General features: G+C 37.0%; 1 non-coding gene across 1 annotated transcript; it reads left to right on the top strand.

The window, feature by feature from the left end:
* Positions 1 to 11,927: 11,927 nt before the first annotated feature.
* Positions 11,928 to 12,071, top strand: LOC115071422. The gene has a single exon (XR_003850509.1). It is a non-coding gene; the product is annotated as a small nucleolar RNA SNORA48 (small nucleolar RNA).
* The last annotated feature ends 3,873 nt before the right edge of the window (positions 12,072 to 15,944 follow it).

The raw sequence follows: 15,944 nt of genomic DNA, 5'->3' as shown, positions 1-15,944 counted from the left end.
CTGGCAAATAACTCAAAGGAAGAGTTCTTCTGCCGGGCACTGTTTCTTGTTATGTAGCCTTTAGCTATGCACATGGACTCAAGTACAGATAATGTATGTGTAATTTGTCATTAGGTTGTTGGACTAATATGATTCTCTCTAGTTTTTTAAAACTAGATATTACTTCTCTCTCCTCTGTCTCTGTCTCTCTCTCTCACTGTCTAATCCTTCTGTCATGATTTCCTTATTTAAAGTATCCCCATTATCTGAAAGAGATTTAATATCCAGAATACACAAAGACCTCAAAAAACAAAGAATCAAGAAGGCAACTTCTTTGTTAAGTATTCATTACACACATAATAATTAAAAGATGGACTAAGGATCTGAGCAATGACAAGTCCATGGGTTGAATCAACATGAATAAAAACAACTGCAGTTCCCTGGAGTACAATGCATTCAAAGGCATTGTAGTGAGTTAATGGGGCAACCATTTCTACTTACCAAATTATTGAGGGATTCAGGTACTATGTGATGGTCTAAGTGTAGGTCTTCAAGATCATATATCCACCCCTGTAATTCAGCTTTACTGGAACTTACATTATTCCCAAAGTTCATTTAACACAATATTTTTTATTAGAATTAGGACATATACATTATCCAGAATATTATGGACAGGAAATAGAGTAGAACTCATTATCAAAAAATGATAAGAGTCGGGCCTGGTGTGCTGGTGCATGCCTTTAGTCCCAGCACCCAGAAGGCAGAGGCGTGTAGATCTCTGTGAGACCAAGTTCAGCTACATGCTATTCTCAAGTGCAGTTATGGACATTGCCAATAGTAGAACTATTGAGATTTATCAATTTATTACAATACATGAGCCATTTTTTGTGCATACGCACATATTAGGATGATTCTTCCAATCTTTGATCACCTGAGTAAGAAAGTTAACAAATTTTTAATTGCATCAGATGGAATTATGTGAAAGCAATGAGGTCATTATGCTATAAAAAAACCTACTCCATTCATTAGAAACTTGATTAAGTATAAACACAATGATTGCGTTGGGAAGACTATGGTTTATTTTCTCCTAAAGATGCCTATGTTTTCAAATGTAGCTGTAAGTAATAATTCAGGATTTTAAATAATTTATTACTAAGCTACTGGTTTTAAATTTTATTTGCTAAATATTTGGTGCCATGTTTAGTGGTACCAAATTTCTTGACTTTTACTTACCCCAGAAATTATATGATCATTTTTTAAAAATAATGTACCATAATTGTCTCAATTCAATTTATATGAACTTAGAGTTATATAAACTGAAATAAAATGAGTAACTGCATAACCAAATCCATTTGAATGTGACTCAAAATGGACTCATATAACTTAATAGAATAGAAATGTTAGGAAAATATGCAATAAAGTATAATGAAATGCAAAATGTAATTAGTAATTTTTACTACATTTTTAGTTTGTGTGTGTGTGTGTGTATGTATGCCAGGGCACATGTATGGGGATCGAAGATAGCTTGCCAGAGGAGTCAGTCCTTCCTTTCCACCATATGGGTCCCAAGGACTGAACTTAGGTCATCAGGATTGGCAGCAAGTACGTTTACCTTTTAAGTCACCTGACCACCTCACAAAATGTAATTTCTAAAAGCAAGAAATGACCTGAAAAATTCTCAACATGTAATTTTTGTTGCATCAATTATTTTTTTATTTGAATGTACGTTTAATAGTATAAACAGTTCACTAAGGACAACAAAACATCTTAAAAGGTAGAGATCAGTGAGTGCTAAAAGTTAAGAAGCAACTGAAGGAAAACCTTATAAAAGCTTTCTTTCTTTTTCAGATCGCATGCATGTCTAAATAAACATTACTTATTACTGAGAAAGATCTTATTACTGAGAAACAAACATTACTTATTACTGAGAAAGTTATATACTTACAGTAGAGATTGGATGGCAAATATAGCCCTTGCCAATATTTCCAACCTAATTATTCTTAAATTATATCTTTCTTACTCATCACACAAGTTAACTTGTTTTTTCCTCCTACATACCATGCTAAAAACTCACTATTTCTTAGCATCACCAAGAAATATCTGATTTGCCTAAATGGTTATTTGTTTGTTTTAATTAAGAGAAAATCAAGCTCTCCAAGTTAACATGGCTGGAAATAATAGAAATTTTTGAATGATACCAATTATCTTCACATTATCTACCAAAACACCATTGCCAGTAAAAATCATTGCCATAAAACACTTTTGATGTGCATAACTTGAATGATCTTGTAACAAACTTCTGAAGAAAAAAAGGAGCCAGTACTTTTAACTGTCTAGAGCTTCACAGGAAAGGAATTTCCAAGATAAGAATGTCAAATGGGTACCTCAGAAAGTCTGTCAGATTAACAATTAAACTCCTCAGCATCCCTACCATACCATAAAATTGAACAACACAAGACTCCTGTGAGAGCACTGGATCTTCCCTAATTGTAGCATAATTATTAATTAAATGTATCCTAATCCAGGTCACTCAGAGAACTTAATTCAGTCTTTTCTCCTCCCAGCTTATTGCAGAGTGCATAATGGAAATCCCCAGCCTACCACTTCCTAAGCAAATGCATCCTAGGTCTCCTTTGCACCAAGTGTTCCTTAAACAACCACATCAGAAAAAGGGTGTTTTCAACCTGTACAGGAAATGCACACATGGGGTCACTTCAATCTAAATTTCTATAAATTAAACTATTTTTGTACATAATAATATTACAGTATTAATTTGTCCCAGGTAACTATTAGAGCAGTACTTTGAATTTCTGATATAGAAATTCCTTCTATCTGCTGTCATATTAGACAGTTTAATGTTTATATATTTTCTACATTAAGAATATGCGTTCTTTTTCTGTGATGTATGTTCTCCCTCATATGTGGATCCTAGCACCAAATCCTCTTAAATTCCAGGTCATTTTAATAAGATGATGTTATACAGCAGTCCCTTCTGTGTGAAATAACTGCCATCATCACGACTTCAGCTGAGCCTGATTGCTAAACACAAGTCAAAATTGGGTTTGTTGACTGTTGTACTCATTCATTAAAAGAGGGCCAAGCAGGGTCACTGGACCCTCACTGGAGTATCCAGCCACTCTTCCCAGCCAACTGTATATAATTTGACCCTAATCACACATGGCCTCCTGGATTTGGGGAGGGCTAAAGTATACAATATGTGGAAGGCTAGGAAGAGAAGGCGTGACCCATGCTAGGTAAAGGCTATCCAGTGTGCATACCCTAGGGTCATACATACACCTCAGCAACCCCTCAGTTATCTAGGTAAGTAAGCTCAATAAATTCATTGGTTCCCCAGTAAAACTTTAATGAAACATTGGCTTGACACTAAAACCTTAAAAGGGAATAAGCATTGCTTCACATCCCCAGGAAAAGAAGCCTCACAACAGATGGAAAATTTATTTGTTAATGCTATTATGTATCTTATTATTTTAAAAAAAATGAGACTTTAAAAGATGTTAAAAAGATATGGGAATGGAGATACTTTCCAAAAGAGACAGGAAAAAAAATGAGAAAGCCTAAGAAAGTGATAAAGGTCTGTTTAGGTTTGTAATATATAAAGGATGAGATGAAAATAATATATACATAATCTTGAAATTTCTATGGTCATAGTTTAGTCAACCAGCTTAAGGAAAAAAATATACATCCAGTCAAGGTTTATCTGAGAATATTTGGTTTTTAACCCAAGCCTTATCTACATAGCACATGATAATGAAAAGTAACAGACTGGTGGAACTAACTTTATTAGATGTTTAACATCCCTAATTTAAGGCCTATACTAATGTGATCAGAAGGACTTAAAGTGCAGTTTTTGCCCCTTGCACTCCAAGGTCAACTAAGTTCCAGGGGACTATGGAACATCTCTCAAAATGTCCTATAACTGTGCTGAGTCACCTGTCCTCTTATTCATGGAGACCTCATGAGATGGACTTGAGCCAGTGTCCAGTCTACAAAGAGTAGGGTCAACACAGGAAACATCTCATTCATGCTTCCAAGTGAAGCCAGACATGGTTGAGCAGGAGCTTTGACTTGTCTTCACATAGGTGGCACTGATAAAAGAAAGGAGCCAGGAGCTCCTCCCAAGCCCATTTGACCCCTGAGGAACAGATCCTCAAATGACCTTAATTATAAAAATAAATTGATTGATTTGGGCCAACTGTATGGTCTTAAACACCCAAAAGGAAAGTATAACCAATGAGTAAAGTCATCAGTATACTTCTTTAAAAGTTCAAGGGATTATACTTCCCAGACATTAGGTTTAAGTCTATATAATCCCAGCAATCGGGAGGCAGAGGCAGGTGGATCTCTGTGAGTTTGAAGCCAGCCTGGTCTACATAGTGAGTTGCAGGCCAGCTGGGGCTACAGGGAGACTTTGTCTCAAAAACACCAAAAAGAAAAAAGAAAGTTATTTAGACAATTACTTCTCATTGATGACTTTATTCCTAACCAGAAAGTGCTGCTCAGATGTAAGACTTCAAAGTTTGGTTTCTAATATGGTAGTGCCCACCTGTAGCTAAGGGAGACAACCAGCTATTATTCTAAAATGATGGATAAATTTGTTTTCTCCCCCTTTCTAGAAGCCTTTGAGAGGGAACTGACACTGATTCTGACCATTCCAACAGCTATCAAAATACCCAAAAGCAAATCCTGAATCCATCACTCTAGAGTCCAGCTTTGGAAGACAAAAGAAAAATTAAGAAGAACCCAGTAGAGGGATGCTTTTGAAAGCCCTTGTCAAGAAATTCCAGTGGACTCTCATAGGAACATTTGAAAATTGTTGTTTTGACTTTTTTCTAGCTCCTTGTCTAGAACGTGTAATGCTAATTATAATTACTCTTGCCTTTATTTCTCCTTCACAGCTCCTATTCATGAGTCAAGGACTTTTCTTTTCCCCCTAGAGGTAAGAGTTATACAATTTGGGAGTCTTTTAGATAGATCCACTGAAGGGGTACTCCAGTTGCCTCACCTTGCGTCCCTGTTCACCATGGAAGAAGCCAGAGCGGTCTGCATCCCTATTCCCTATTGGCAATTTGGGTAACCTCTTCAGAGGGTGGTGTGATAAGAATAGGAGGTAGGAATTGTGTAGGCAGTTAGGCCAAAAAGACCCCAAAGCAAAGTAGCCAGTTTCTGGACTAAAAGTCAAAATCCTTGGGCCTGTTAGCAACAAACTCTGTTCCAAAGGCCAAAAATTTCAAAAGTATTTGGGAGTATCTAATCCTTAAAAGATTTTTGGGTTACCTCTTCAGAGGAGGGAAGGTTAGAGTAGCCAAAAGGCCCATAAAAATAAATAAATCAAAGAAGAAAAAAAAAAGTGATGGGGAGACATGGGAGGCATTGGAGGGGAGGGAGTGGGCATGGATTTGATCAAAACACCTATATGCATATATGAAATTCTCAATAAAGTTTTTTTTTAAGTTAAAAAAAAAAGAATAGAATGGGTGAGCCTAGTGTGTCTGGTCAGTTTCAGGAACTTCCTGAAGCCTTTCAGTTGTTTACTTCATGAGCTTAAGGAGCTTTTCTGCAGAAGCTTTCTGCATCTTAACAAGCTTCCCTCCAAGATGGAAGTTTTTATCTCAAAGGTAATCGTTATATAAGGTAAATAAGTAATGCTTGATGATAATGATGAATGATTTTACAGGTTTATGTGTTTATTGTACCATACTTTTTGTCTCCACATTGAAGTATCATTAAATGCTGTTTATAAAACACAGTTTACTGTGGAAAAAGAAAAAGAAAAAAAAAGAAAAAAGCAGTGTCACCTAACTGCCTGCCCTCTTCCTGAATGTGTGCATCTGTAGTGGCTGCTGTCCTCCTCTGCTGATAATAGTCCAAAGCAGACTGAACCTTAGTGGCTTTATGAGGAGCTCTAAGCCTCAAGTACTAGCTTAGGACTGTTGAGGCATCTGGCTTCATCAACTATGCTATTACCAGATTCTCTGCCTCTCCTGCATATCAATGGCCATTGTTGGAATATTCAGCCTCTATTATGTAAACCAATATAATAAATCCTGTTTTATAATAAAAAAGAATATGCATTCTATTTGGATTTTTATAATATTATATTTTGAAGTAACAGAATGATCTTTTCTTTTTCCAAAGCAAGCAGATACATGTTAAGTAATCATATCTACTATTTTTAAAGATGTCTTCTGGAGAGAAGTTAACTTTAAAAAAGATTGAAATGTTTACCAGGTTTGTAACTTATAAATTTTCCTACATGTATGTGCCTATATCCTTTTGCAAAGGAGGTGACATAGATAATCTTTGATAGCTTTTTTAAAGCAAAAAACAAGATCCTCAGGGCCACTGTTCTCATAAAAAAAATGACAAAGTGATGCACCAGGTTTATTCAGCTCTGAAAGCAAAGAACCTCTGCCTCTTCTCAGGAGAGCAATACTTTTAATGACTCCAGAGACAGGGTTGTTATTTGGAAATCAACAAGCATAGCCTGAATTGAAGTGGCCTCTTTGTGTTTTACCTTTTAATGGGAACTAATATTTTCTCCAATTTTTCATTTTTCTTACCTACAAATAAGCCCATATAAAGAGTGAGCTATAATATTTATCCCATTCACTCCTCTACTTGATGTGGCAGCACTGATGTACCAAGTCCCAAGACTAATCCTTTATTTGGGGATAGAGCATTTTTTTCAGAATAAATAAAACCAGAAATTTCATCTTAATAAGGCAAGTATAGCCCTCTGCTGCAATTTCAGCTACTAGTAAACAATCATTCTGTGCATCAATTTAGTTTTTTTGGAAAGAAAAATAATGCATAGCTTCTCTCTGAACATAGTGAGATCACTAATTCCCCACTTCTTAAGGAAACATTTATAAATAAATGAACAAAGATACACATACTGTATAATACAGTACTCTGCAGAAACATTTAGAAAAGGAAAATGGAAGAATTTCAAAACTGGTAATTCAATAATCTTACCTGTTTTTGAAATACTGTTTAAACAATGCAACTTTCACCCTATATAGGTATTTTAGTGCAGTAATCTAAATTATATTTTATTTCTTCACATTCAGATGTCTTCTCAGGAAATTATAAGTCTAGACAGCTCAAAAGCAGCAATTTTTAAGAGAAGAATGTAGATGTAGAGATCCTATATTTCTACCATGATGCATAATTGAAGCAGAATAAATAAATGAAAAAGAATTTTCATTCTTTTCCCTCTCTAAGGAATAATGCTGTTTTCTGTTTTAAAGCAAAACATTATCTGTTCATACTAACTCCAGTTCCAGTATTTGCATAAGCTGTTCATGAAGAAACAAGTGATGAATTTGGAAGAGGGAATGTTAGAAAAAGTAAAAACAATATCAATTCCAGAGTTAATTCTGACTTCCTTTACGAATAAGTAAAGTTCATAGTATATAGTTTTCAATAATGAAAGGCAAAGGCCAATTCCAGCAACAGCACCTAGATTGAATGCTAATAACTAGAATTTCTGGACTCTGTTCTAGATGCAATTATTATAATTTTATAGAATCTGAATTTTATTCATTCCCTCACAATTCCCTGTAGCTTGAGCTAGTGAAATGGCTCAGCAGATAAAGGTGCTTACCACAGAGCCTGGAGGCCTGAGTTTGATTCTTGGGACCCACATGGTTAAAGAGAGTGGAATTCCATAAGCTGTTGTCTGACTTCCATATGCATACTGTGTGTCACTCATGTGACCATATACACACAGAGAGAATAAAATTTAATAAAAATTCATCATCTCTTCACAATCATTGCTATATTATTAATGCCTTTACACTTAACTATAAACATATTAATAAGTAACATTATAAATAAGTACAGATACTTAATATAAAAAATTAGATAAATAGCAACTTTAAGATACAAAAGTAATAGGGGGTAACAGGGAGAATTCAACCACCAAGACTTTTGCTTACACAAAAATAATAATTGACACAAATTAAAATAAAATACAACTTAGGATAGCTTTGGCTTACAATTACAGAAATCCTAAAAGAAAAGTTTGTAGCTATAAGTGGTTACATTAATAAAAAAAAAATCACAGGAACAATGTAAACCCCAAAGCAACAGATGGAAAGAAATACTAAAAATTAGGACAGACTCAGCAACAAAAGACCAAGTGAATAATATGTAGAATCAATCAGACACAGTGCTTATTCTTTGAAAATTAAAATAAGATCATCAAACTCTTAGCCTATCTAATCAAAAGACAGAAAAAACAAAATTAATACAATTAGAAGTGAGGTTACAACGGATTTTAATGAAATCTAGAGGCTCATTTGAGAAAATTTTGAAAACTTTGTTTAAAAACAAAACTCAGAAATCTGGAAGAATGGATAAATTCCTAGACATGCATAACCTACAAAAGTTAAACAAGGAGGTATAAGGAATATAAGTAGATCCATAGTAAAAATAACAGTGAAGCAGTAGTAGTCTCCCAGGAGAGAAAAGCCCATGACTGCATAGATTCCCTGTTAATTCTAACAAGTCTTTAAAGAATAATTAATATCTATGGATCTTAAACTTTTCAGTAAAACAGAAAAAGAAGGAAGCTTATTAAACACATTTTACAAAGCCAGCATAACCCTGATACCAAAACTGGATAAAGACACACAAAAAACACAGATCAGCCCGGGGCACATGCCTTTGATGCCAACACTCAGGAGGCAGAAGCAGGTTGATATCTCTGTGAGATTGAGGCCAGCCTGGTCTACATAGCAAATCCAAAAACAAAAACAAAAATAAAATTAAAAGACAATTACAATTTTTCCCTGATGAACATAGATATAAATATTCTTAGTAAAATACTTGTAAACCGAATTCAAGGAACCATTAAGAGGAGGTTGTGGAGGAGAGGAATAATTTTATATATATTAATATATTTATATAAAAGAGGTTAATTAGAGTTACCCTACACAAGGGATAATGAACATCCCAGAAACCATAGGTTGCCAAATAAAAAGCCTAGTGCCAGATATGGATACCTCCCCTCAAGCTCTTAATCATGAGTGTCCCAGAGAACCCCAAAATAGTACACTCTATTGCCATTGCTTTTGGTTGCCCACCAGAACTCAACTGTAAGATCCTATTACTGAAGACATCACACACTTTGTTCATAAGACATAGAGAATCAAGTTAGTAATGACCAGGAAGCTTCCTATCTGCTGGCTAGTTCTCACAGTATTAAAAGGTGCTGTGCTCTCTGCAGTTTCTTATTCTCTTCATGTTGGCCAGTTGTGGCCATCGGTGTGCATGACACTCTGTTGCATGAGGAAACTTTGTGGTGAGTGTTGAGGGCTGCATTAGCATTCTCTCTACACCCTCTTCCATTATATTCCCTGAGCCTTAGGTGTAGAGGTTCCACTGTAGATGTGTCACTTAGAACTGGACATCTCTCAAACACATATTCTCTGTGTGGGGGCAGTTGTGGAACTCTGTAATAACCTTTGACAGCATGCAAAAAACCCATGAAAACTCAATCAGACAAAAACCCAACATATAAATGAGGAAAAAGGCAGAAGGCCACAACCTTAGCCAAGGAACTATTGGCAATTGATTACTGCTGGGTAAAGGAGAGTGATGCTAGATAGACTGACTACACTCCAGTGGATGAACTTGTACTAAGGGACTTCTAGGTATAAAAGCTTAACTCAATATGTCTTAACATATATGAAAGAATGCATGAAATCTGGTAGGGGAACAATGGGAGGTACAGAAGGGGGAGGGAGTCTAAATATGGTTAAGATTTATTGTATGAAATGCACAAAAATTCACTTAAAAATATACATTTAAAACAAAAAATGGTATATGCAGGCTGCTGGGCAAAGAAAAGTCATCAATAGTCTTGCTCCGCTATGAACCCTGTGAGCTACAATAAAGACAGGAATGGCAACATATGACCACGTTCTGACTGGACTTAAGACCTGCTCCACAGGAGCAAAGAAGTTGCTTTGTGTATTAATTCAGAAACTCATAGCTTGTCAAAATGTCGAGCATGCCTGTCTGTGGAATTCTCAGACACAGATAGGATGCCTATGGCACATCTCCTTCTCCCAAGACTCAGGGACCATGATGGAAGAGACAGCAGAAAGACTGTAAAAGTCAGAGGTCATGGAGGACCAGACTAAAACAGTGTCTTCTGGAAATGACAGGATCCCTGCATTCATAAATTCACAGCAGCTGTGGTTGCTTACAAAAGACCTGCATAATATCAAGGCAGTTAACATTCTACCATGGGTGAAGAAGGGCTTATGAGCCCCCATCCTGAGCTGAGGAATTATTGACAGCTGATGTCTTCTGGGAGAGGAAAACTCTATTTTCTTGAGGGTGTGGCCTTTGGTACATTGCCTACGCTTGAGTGGATGGCCTCATACCCATGAATATATGAATAACAAAAACTGGACTGAGTGAAATTTTTTTTAAAAAAAGAAGGCTGTGGCACTAGCCTGTGTAATTTTTTTGGGGGTGGGGGGGTCTCTTGGACTACCCTGGCCAACAACTCAAAGGGAGGTTTCTCCTGTCTGGCACTGTTTCTTGCTATATAGCTTTCAGCTATACACAGGGAGTCATGTAGAGTATTGCATATGTAATTTTTCAGTAGGTTTCTAAACTGACTGCCTCCCAGAACTTGAAGACAAGACCCTATTGCTGAAGGTAGAACATATTTTGGACACAGGATTTGGAACAATGAAGCTGGAACTGACCTAGAAGCTACTTCCCCTGAAGGCTAGCTCTCATAGTTTTGGAGAGCACTTTGCAAGCTTCAAAGGGAGAGCATCAATCGATAGTACAACCCCAGCTTTAAGGCCTAATAACCACAACAATGACCATCAAGGCAAACTGTATTGGGGCAGTAGTGGCACTTTTATCTTGGGGGTAACCAACAGCTACTTAATTGAATTTAAAGCCCATTCAATGGGAGAAAACTCATGTGTAGTACTGTAAACAAAACCAAATACACATTGCTAGAGAGGTCTTAGATCTTAAAGAAAAGCTTAAGGCTGTTACATCCCTAGACAAATATAATTTCTTACTATGTGCAAAATATGGATCTTTTTATTAACAGAGAAGTATCCCAGTCACCACTCATCAAAGAAGATTCTTTTGCAACAGATATAGACTATTACAACTGGTCATACTCAGAGATTGTCTGTGAATTGCCCAACCCTAAGTGATACATCTACAATGGAACCTCTACACCTAAGGCTCACAGAACATAGTGGAATAAGGAGTAGAGAGAATACTAATGCATCTCTCAACTCTCAACAAAGAACTCCACAAAGTTCCCTCATGCAACAGAGAGCAAGGAACACAAAAGGACACAAATGGCCAAAGCATACAAAATAGAGTCTTTATTGTGTAAGTCCTTAGACTGGATCCCTATATTAAACTTTACCCACCCAGGGCTCAGGGACCAGTGTGGAAGAGGGTGTGGAAAGATTCTAAGAGCCAGGAAGGAGGTGCATGACAATACGGAAAGGACTTCCTGAAAAGAACTCTTATTGCACAAGCAGCAATCCTAAAAATTGGTAGATGAGATTATGCAAAATTATAAAGATTCCACACAGAAAACAATCACCAGAATGAAGAGAAAGCCCACAGAATAAGAAAAAAGCACCGTAAAGTGATTAATAGAATTTAAAAAAAAATTTCACTTACTATTATTTTTATTTTATGTGTATGAGTGTATTGCCTGCATGTAGGTAAGTGCATCCATGTAATGCAATGCCTGCAGAGGTTAGAAAAGGGTCTTGGATATCCTGGAACTTGAGTTACGGTCCATTACTAGTCTCCATATGGGTGCTGTGAATCAAACTCTGGTCCTCTCCAAGAGCAGCCAGTGTTCTTAACCACTAAACTAGCTCTCCAATCCCAATAGCTAGAATTTAAGAATGCTAAAATTTATCCCCTGACAAAGAGCAAAGAGACACTTCATTGGTGGTGGTGTTCTTAAATCAATCAGGGGCAGAGCAAATGGTAGTCCTTTGTTCATCCTAGCTTGACACCTGGCTCGGTGGCTAATACTGTTTCATGCCTAGGACACAATCCTACTGCTAAAGGAAAAAAAAAATAATAATGCTAAAATTAAATAGTAAAAAAAATCCAAGCACCCAATGAATAAAAGAGCTAATAAACAGAATAAACGCTTCTTAAAGGAAGAAATGAAAATGGCTATTAAATGTTTGAAAGGGCAGTAAAATCTTTAGCCATCAGGGAAGCGCAAATTAAAATATTTGAAAGTCCATCTTATCCCCTCTGTAAAGAAAAATGAAATTATGACACTTGTAGGAAAATATATAGAGCTAGAGCTCAGAAAAAATATTACATATTTTCTTTCATATGCACAATATATATATAGTCTGACATATATTCATACATGTCATATATATATATATATACATATATATGACAGAAAAGTAGAAACTGAGCAATGAAAAGGGAGAAAGAGGTTAAAGAGGAGGAAAGATTTAGCAGAGGTAGTGTGCAGTCACCTCCAGTGGCGGCCGCTCCTCCGTTCTCACGGGTGCCACTCCTTTGTCACAGACATCAAGGTTGCTCCTCTGCTCACCCTGGGCTGAGGCTGCTCTTCTGCCTGCCCAGTGCTGAGGCTGCTCTTCTGATAGCCCGGTGCCGCCTTCTGTCATCACTGCTTCTGCCCAGTCCCAGACCCCAGGGCTGGTGAGGAGACTGTGTCAGCGGAGCCGCATTCAGACACAGGAGACCAGGTTCAGTGACACAGGTCTGCTTTATTGCAGGAAGGCACAAGCTTATATAGGGGTAGTGGTCCAATCACAGCACAGCAAGTAGGATACCTTATTAGCATAACAGGTTTAGCATCCTATTAGCATAACAGACTTAATGTCCTATCACAGAATAGTGGGTAGGATGCCTCATTAGCATAATGGGTTTCAGATTACAGAGCCTGGATCCTGGAAACCACATGACTGTGACTGTTGCAATATCTAAGTGTTGCAATTTGGAATTCCAAGGGTGGTGATTAGAGAGTGGCAAGTTCTAGGCATCAGTCTCATGATCTGCCAATGGGAGCAAATGTCACAAAGCATTCCTTGTGGCTCCAGCAGTCGGGCCGTTGCCTTGGGCCTGCTGTATGGCTGTCAATAAGACTTTCACCCTAGGCTCAAGCCTGTCTCCCACAGTAGTAGACTACATGTGTCATGAAAGTGGGAAGGGAACTATTTGGGAGGAGGATGGATAGCACCAGAAGTGGAGAGGGTGGCTAGGGAAGGCAGGTATGCAAATAAAAACAAAAGTATGATATATATGTGTGAAAGTGTCATAATTATTTCCATTTTTAAGTGCTAACCAGAAACTAGCTTGAAAGTAAATTAACATAAAAGAAAACAATAATAAGACAAGATAAGATAGAAATTTAGGGGTAAATTTTGAGCTAGCCTGGTCCTAATTCTTTGCTAGAAAGGACACTCACAGTCTGGTGAGGCATTAAGATCAATCATTTTCTCTGCATCTTGCACATCATCTAGTGTTTTCAAGCTCAGTTGTCCTATGAACAGGCTGAATCCCTTCTCGAGCTTGAGATCTTGAGAAGTTTTAATTTTTCTTTGAGACAGGACTTTAATCATTCTGCTCCTAATTTGGGCCTAGGTCTGTTGTTTGCAGTAGAAATTTCTGTTTCTGAAAGTCCTTGATAGCCTCCTTTTGGTTTACTCCTATGTTTTTGTTATATACAACTAACTTTCTGAGAAATCATGCATGACATGTAAATTTTCTGAATCCGTGAATGTCTGAAATTATGTTATTGTGTTTTTACTTTTTTTGCTTTGTTTTGTTTGGACCTGGTCTAGTCCAAAATTATTAAATAGCTGAGGAGACTTTGAACTCCTAATCCTCTTGCCTCTACTTGCCAAGTGTTGGTATTACAGGTATGATCTACCACATCCAACTTGTGCAAAAAGAATTGTGTTTTGAAAGGCAATTATCATCTCCCACTACTCAGTACTACTATTGAACTATCTAAGTAAAAGCATACATCTGAGATATTGTTGGTATCAGACCACTACAAGTATATATCTCAATAAAATGAGTCACAGGAGTCTTTTGGCATTTTATTTATCAATGCATGTCAAAGTCATGCTTAAACTATAGTAGTCAAGAGTGCAATAGCATTAAGACTAAAAAATACAGTGCTGGAGAGATGGTTCAACAGTTAAGAGCACTGGCTGCTCTTGCAGAGTACCAGGGTTTAGTTTCCAGCATGCACATGGTTACTAACAACTGTCAGTAATTCTCATTCTGGGAAATTCAACACCCTCTTCTGGCCTCTTCAGCCATTGCACTACACAGATGTACTTATATGCATGCAAGCAACACACTCATACAGACAAATTTTTTAAAAAGACTAGAAAATACTTATACTTTAATAATATTAGCACTGAAATATTAAAATAATTTGAAACTTCAGAGACTCATAATGCTTTGGTTGGTGGAAAATCTTGCCTTGATCTTTGTGACTGATGACCACTCTTGGTACGTGGTTGGGGTAACTGCAGCAATTTCGTAAAATAAAATATCAATGAAGTCTGCCACATCCATTGACTCCTATTCATGAGTTATTCCACTACAGCGTGTGATGCTGTGTGACAGCTTTTTATTACAGGATGTCTTTCAAAAGTGGGAGTCAGTCCTTTCAAAAAGCTGTTATTTTGTCAAATAATTCATGCAGTATTTGAAGTCCTTCATGGTCATGTTAACAATGCTCACAATATTTCATAGGAGTGGATTCCATCTCAAGAAAGTGCTCTGTTTTCTCACACATCATAAGGAACTACTTATCCATCAAAGTTTTTTCATAAGACTGTGTTCAATTGTAATCTTCAGGGTCTAATTCCAGTTCTCCCACTAGTTCCACCACACTGATTTTCTTCACTAAAGCCTTAAACCCCTCAGGAGGGTTGCAGGAAACATCTTCCAAACTCCTGTTAATGTTGACATTTTGACCTAGTCCTATGAATTATAAAAAGGTTTTAAGGGCATCTAGAATAATGAATCCTTTCCAGGATTTCATTTTACTTTGCCCAGATTCATCAGCAGAATCACTCTATGTATGTTCACAGAAATAGACTTTGAAATGTATTTGAGGGTCGAAATTACTCCTTTTTCCATGGACTGCAGAATGAATGCTGTTACCAAGTATGTTACTTACCTTACTCATTCCTGTGACAAAAATACCTAAGCAACTTAAGAAAGAAGGGTTTCTTTCGGCTGGGTTTGAAGGTACAGTCCATTATGCTGGGGAAGCGTGGTGGCAGGATTCTGAGGCAGCTAGTTACAGTGCATCCACAGTTGGGGAACAGCGAATGATGAATGAGATACTTGGCTCTGCTTTCTCCTTTTTATTCAGTCCTGGACCCTGCTGACAGAACCGTGCCATCCATATTCAGGTTGGTCTTACTTCCTCAGCTAAATAGACACATCCAGAGGTTCATTTCCTAGGTGATTCTAAAACCTAATCTAGTCAAGTTTACACTGACAATTAACCACCATATCAGACATGAAAACAATTTCATTATACATCATTGGGTGACCAGATACTTCATCAGTGGGTGGTAATATTTTGAAAGGTATCTGTGGTTCTAATAGTACCTATCAACAATGGGCTTAAGTTTTTAAGTAGGTCATGTTGTAAACAAATGTGTTATTATTTAGGCTTTGTTATTCTATTTCTAGAGGATAGACAGAGTCCATTTATATGGGCAATTACAATACAGTTGCAGGGTAATTACAATCACAAGGGTAAAATCAAGTCATTTCATCACACATTATAGTAACAGTGGTAACAGCTACTGATAATGATAAAGAAAAACATTGAAACATTACAAAAGTTACAAAACCTGCCGGGCATGGTGGCGCATGCCTTTAATCCCAGCACTTGGGAGGCAGAG

This window comes from Nannospalax galili, unplaced genomic scaffold (assembly GCF_000622305.1).
Source record: "Nannospalax galili isolate Female #2095 unplaced genomic scaffold, S.galili_v1.0 scaffold918, whole genome shotgun sequence".
Taxonomy (NCBI): Eukaryota; Metazoa; Chordata; class Mammalia; order Rodentia; family Spalacidae; genus Nannospalax; species Nannospalax galili.
Note: the sequence above shows the minus strand (reverse complement) of the source record. Positions and strands in the feature narration are given on the sequence as shown.